Source organism: Mastomys coucha, unplaced genomic scaffold (assembly GCF_008632895.1).
Source record: "Mastomys coucha isolate ucsf_1 unplaced genomic scaffold, UCSF_Mcou_1 pScaffold15, whole genome shotgun sequence".
Lineage (NCBI taxonomy): Eukaryota > Metazoa > Chordata > Mammalia > Rodentia > Muridae > Mastomys > Mastomys coucha.
In genome coordinates, this window is record NW_022196897.1 from 70,039,007 (window position 1) to 70,045,482 (window position 6,476).

Sequence of the window (6,476 nt, forward strand, 5' to 3'; positions counted from 1 at the left end):
TTACACCTCAACATTGTGAGCGATAACATAGGGTCTATTCGCAGGTACCTAAGACAAGCTCCTCACAGGGTTGGTTGGAGCCCTACACTCACCTCACAGTTTGCCTGGATGATGTAAGCTATGCACTCAGAACACCCTTGTCTATATGTTTATAGTTTTCTCACTAAGGCTAGCTTTAAAATGCGGTCAATTTATCCCTGCCATGGTAATAAAAAGCTAACAGCTCCAACTAATGCATTATGCTAATCAGTGCATACAGAATGGAAGAGTGGGACACTGTTTTAAATCATAACACATAGTTTATAAAGATATTGAAGTATCTTTACTCAGAAGTAGTACACTAAACAATCTGATCTTGAAAATCCATTAGGACTGTTGATTTATGTTACAAAGTACTACTTAATCCTAACAATAGAGTGTGGAAAGAAAAATCACTGTTAGGCAATCAAATGTAATACTAATAGTTACAAGTGAACAAGAGTTACATCCTTTAACATAAAAAATACAAGTGCTGACATGTATCCATTACTGCCCTAAGTATTGCACCTGCATAACTAAACTAAAAAAATCATAACTTCCCATTGATTCATCAATCATCTCAACATTTGCAATCCACAATTGCATTGATTTTATTAGATTTCAAAATCCCTAAACTAAATTCATCTTGTCCTTCTTATTTATAAATGAAGAAATTTGTGTTTGTATTACCTGGTCATAATTCTGAATACCCATAAATAATTAATACATAAAAGGAGTCTTAACTGCTTCCTTTTTCCGAATTCAGTGCACAATGAGGGTTTTAAAGTGAAGGAGGGCCAGGCAGTGGTGGTGCATGCCTTTAATCCCAGCACTTGGGAGGCAGAGGCAGGTGGATTTCTGAGTTCGAGGCCAGCCTGGTCTACAGAGTGAGTTCCAGGACAGCCAGGGCTATACAGAGAAACCCTGTCTCGAAAAACCAAATAAAAATAAAAATAAAGTGACAGAGGGTTTCTAGTGAAAGTAGACATTACTGTTGAGTATATCTTAAAATATAAGATATGTAACAACAGAAATATTTGTGATTTCAGTAACATTTAACATAAGAAATTAGAAATGTTACCCAGAAGAGGTGGGACATACCTAAATACCATTTTTAGTCTTTCTAAAATAAAAAAAATTTTAAATGTAGCCACTATGGAAATCAGTGTGGAGATTTTGTTTGTTTGCTTGCTTGCTTTCCTTTGCTTTGTTTTTTGAGACAGGTTTTCTCTGTGTACCCCTGTCTGTCCTGGAACTCACTCTGTAGACCAGGCCGGCCTCGAACTCAGAAATCTGCCTGCCTCTGCCTCCCAAGTGCTGGGATTAATGGCATGCATCACCACTGCCCAGCCCATGGAGACGGTTTTTAAAACTAAAAATAAAACTATCACATACTCCACTGTAACACTCTCAGGCATATGAAGACGCTTGCACATCACACTGTTTACACTATACTTTTAACAGCAAGGTAAGAACTCAGTCTAAATGTCCATCAACTGATCAGTGGGTAAAGAACATGGAATTTTATTTACCCATTAAGAAAAATGAAAACATAAAATTTTCAGGAAAATGGAGGAGCTAGAAAATATTACATTTCTCATAACTTCCACCGCTGGGGGAACAAATGTGCAAATATCTGAACCAATGGAAGACATTTCTCATTCAAACCACTATAATGACCTTTGTTATTTTAAGGGGCTAAAACAAGAAACATGATAGTCAGCATTTTAGTTTTAGGTAATTTATACTCCAACTCTAATGAATATAATTAAATAGTGATCAGAGTTTAAATATTTTTATAATATATTACATATAATATCATTTCATATACATATACATATCATTTCAAATGAACTACGTCAGTGTGAGCGTAGTAGTTTATTAAGGTGCTCAGTGAAATTTGGAATTCACAAATATTAGTATAACGTGGCTTCAAAGTATCAAGAATTTTTTGTAATAAAATTATTTTTCTATAGTAAGTGAAATGAAGCTTGCCAACATTATTTCAACCTATGCATGCCTCAGATACACAATAGAAGAAGAGAACCTGAAGGTCAAAAGATTCTAGCAATTAAAATAGATGGGAACGCAGCTTAGGAAATACCTAGAGTATAATTCCTCATGTCACTCATGTCAAGCAAGCCCTGGAGCACATGCACAAAAAGTCAAGGAGAATAAGGAAGAGTGGGGATGAAAATTGCCAGCTCTGACAAATTTATGAGGATTTTGCTTTGTCACCAGAAAGCTAAGGTTCACTGCTCACCATCACCTTCCCTGGCTCTCCTTTCTTGAAAAACTGGTGTCCAAAAAACCAGCAGTCTCACCTCCTACTAAGTAATGAAGGTGATAATGGTGATGATCTCTGTGCTCATAGTAGGCACACACAGGGAAGCACTGGGTTACATTAACTGCTTGGTCCTAACAAGTGTCCATGAGGTCCATGTTATTACTACCTCATAAATGAGGTAGCAAAGTATCAAAAACTTGTCAAGGTTACAAAGCAAGAAAATAATAGAAATCACAGATATGGGCATCTAAAACCAAAGTCCATGTATTAACTATCCCCAAACATGTCAAGAGCTTTTCTAATGAGGGAAATATAGAAGTTTCTAAGTTCTGCCAAGGTCTAAAGCTACAGAGTTAAAATTTCAGAGTTGGGCTAGGATGCCTCTTAACATACAGAGAGGCAAATGGCAGACAGCAAAGTTTTTTCCCTTCTTTTAGTAATGTCTGAAGAGGAATCAAGCCTTACAAGAATAGGGTTGACTCGCAGGTCTAGACATTTGTATTATCAAGTCAACAATGCAAATAAGTCTTCCTCCTTATCAGAGACCATGAGAAACTATAGCAAAACAGACCAGAAAGAATCCTCAGGTACTTGGAAATGTAATAAGCAATTTAAATACCCTATAGATACATGCCACAGAGCCAATAAAATAAAAATACTTCAAATTTTTGCATAATTAATGTCTTATAGTTCTCTGAGGAAAAAAATATAAGCACCAGCAGATTGCCAAGATGTTAATTAGAATATTCTAAGATAAATATAGTACTCTTCAATGTTTAGGGGCTGGAAAGATGCCTCAGTGGTTAAGAACACTTACTACACTTGTTCAAATCCTAGCCCCAACATGGTTGCTCACAACCACCTATAACTCCAGCTCCAGGGAATCTGATGCCATCTTCTAGCCTCAAGAGCACCAGGCATGCACATGATGCACATACATGTATGTAGATACTCAAATATTCACATAAGTTAAAAAATAAATCCTTAAATATATATTTAACAAATATGATAATAATTATTATTTTAAATTATTGTTTAAAAGTTACTATTTCCTGGTACAGCTTATAATCCAGAGATTCTATCTAAAACATCTGTCAGCTCTTCTGAGGACAATGCAATGACATAAATATTTGTGGAAAATCCATAGTGTATACAAGCACAGTCTAAAGAAACACAAAATATATGTTGCTGGAGTTACTTTGTTTCTTTACTTTTAAATTTTATCCGCTTCCAGGGAGGCTCATGTAATCATTTATCACTAACTGAAGCAAAAAAATAATAACTAAATATTTTCTCAAGAACTTCATTATCCCCTCAAATTCTGAAATACTTTCTAAAGGAATAAAATAATAGATTTGAGGTAATGTGATAGGTATGTTTTTACAACATTTTCTCAAATATCTTTCTAAATATAGAAAGTCATCCATCAAGGGCCTTGGGAGAGAAAATTAAGTGATGCATTTTAGAAAAGATAAGTTGGTGCCCTGGAATGAGAAAACTGTAGTTAATACAGAACTTTAGAGGAAACGAAGAGGTTCTGAAGTGTGGCTTTACCGGAGACTTAGAAAATAACAATTGTTTGGACGAAAGAAGGTCAAAAGAGAGAACAATGTCTCAGGCTCCATGAGACCTGTAGTATAGAGCAAAAATCTTGAACATGAAAGGACTGATTACACATTGCTCTTGGTTTTCCCAAAGATCTGCAAGGGAGGTTGTATTGTCCAAGTTTCTGAAGATATTGAGGTTCACATAGTTTAAATAATGTATCAACGTTCATATGCTACATCCTATAAGGTAAGAGTAATATAAACATGGCTGTTGAATACATTTTCACTCATTAATTTAGATTTCTTCCTGCTGGATGCTCTTGAAGGAGTGGACACTGAGATTTGGGTGCAGACAAACTTCATTCTCATAAATGATTGGTCCATGGCCTTAAAATTCTAGAATCCACATGAGAGTGGGGTGGCCCATGTAAAATCAATACCAAAAAAGATAACCTCCAGATATAGCCCAAAATTAAATCAACAATATGGTAAAAAAATAATAATAATAACAATGCCCAAAACATAAATAATAGAGCAGGCAGGAAACTAAGATCCAAAGCTACAGAATGGGGGTGGGGGAGAGTGGAAACAAACATTCAAAATGGAGGAGAGACATTATATAGTAATTCAAATTCAAAGTAAATTGCATTTTAAGGTCCTGTAACTCTAAAAAAAAAGTATATGATGCCAGGATTAGAAGTAAATATAGATTAAGATTTGTCAGTTAGGAGATAACTGCAACCTTTTGGCACTGTCAAATATGATGATGGCATAAAAGTAGACAAGGAAGTGGTGCCTCTGCCATGAACCAACGGTGAGACCATCACCCAGGGGCTGAATGAACCCTCTGAATGCAATGCCCAATGCAAAAAAGATGGAGTTGACTTTACCAAGCAGCATGGTGTGCTGAAGATTGGGAACACTCCCCATGAACCCTTGCCATCATAAATATGCCAGTGCTGAGGCCTCCCTGATGGAGACCTTGACTTGCAGAACTGTCAGTATGTAACTAAAAAGGTATTGGATGCTGTGTACATGGTTCTGAGTGGCCATCCCATCTACCTTGAAGGACCTTGCTGAAGTACATGGTCATGTTTGTACTCAGAAATTTTCCAGTGAAGAAATTACCATAGCAACTTTTGGGAGACTCATTGCACTGTACCCTTTGCAGTTCCTGGTATCACATTCCTGTCTGGAGCTGCACAGTGAGGAAGAGGTACCCATCAACCTCAATGCTATCAACAAGTGTCTGCTGCTGAAGAAATGTGCCTTGACTTTCTCCTATGGCTGAGCCCTGCAGGTCTTTTCTCTAAAAGCTTGAGGCAGGAAGGACACCTTGAAGGCTGGCCAAGAGGAGTATAAGCAAGAGCCCTAGCCAAGTGCTCTTCTTGTCAAGGAAAGTACACCCCAAGTGGTAAGTCCTGGCTACAGTCAGTGAGCTTTCATCTCAGACCAAACTTACTAGTCTACACCTGTCTGGTCAACACTCCAGTCCCCTATATACCCACTTGCCCTTGAAAATGAGGCCTCCAGGCTCTTTTCTATCACTCTTGCTGCCCTCATGACTTCGGTGTATGGTGTTATCTGTGAATGCTAACTCTGTCATCTGTACCAACTCACTACCAATAACACACTAGATAGTGGGGGACACTAGAAAAAAAAAGATTTACAATAAGAAGTGAAGCTGAGGGGGAAAGAAGATGGCAGAGAACAGAGAGAGACTTACATTGAAGAAAAAAACTGAACACACTCAAAGGAAGGAAGTCAAGATGATGGAGTTAACCAGAGAAAGTGATTCTATCTGCAAAGAGAAAACACAGTGGGAAACATAAACTAAGAGAGTAAGAACACGATGAATGATCTAGGCCATGGTGTTGATGCATATGTGAAGCACGTGTGGGGGACATACTCTGAGCAGTATGATGAATGTTCCTCTAAAACCCATGAAAAGGACAGAAGTCTGAGATATACTCCCATGTTAGACCCTGCTCATCATAGAGTCAAGGGAACCCACATACCTTCTGTAATGTCGACAGTGAAGTTAGTATGTAAATATTAAGACACAAATCTGATAGATTTTAAGGAGGGTGTATTTTTAAATACATACAAGTACAAAAGAGAGGAAATGAAGCCAAGGATGCTGGGAACTCCTATGACATAAAAATTGACTTTGAAGGGGAGCCAACTCAGACACGAAGTCTCCCCTACACTGGGCAACCTTGATGAGGAGCAAAGAGAGAAGGCTGTAAGGGAAACAAAGCAATTTATAAGAGGAAAATGGTTGAGGGCATTATGAATAAGTAAGGAAGCAGAGTGAACTTGAAGAGTCCACAATCTGAGGGAAAAATCAGAAAGGCTAAAGGGAATGTGAATACTTACAGAGCTTATGGTAACCTGGCTGGAAACAGGCTCCCCACCCCCACGCACCAACCCACTTACCTCATCCCCATACTCCTACCTCACCTTACCCCCATCACACCACACACACACCCCACCCTCACCCACACCCCACTTCACCTCCATGTGTCCTCAAGGAACAGTTAGTGACTATGTTTACTGCACAAGTAGGTAAACTAGAACTCGAAGAGGAAAGCATGTTTGACCTAGATAGCTATCCTCAACAC

At 38.0% G+C, this 6,476-nt stretch overlaps 1 pseudogene; it reads left to right on the forward strand.

The window, feature by feature from the left end:
- Positions 1–4,590: 4,590 nt before the first annotated feature.
- LOC116091672 lies at positions 4,591–5,370 on the forward strand (annotated as a pseudogene).
- The last annotated feature ends 1,106 nt before the right edge of the window (positions 5,371–6,476 follow it).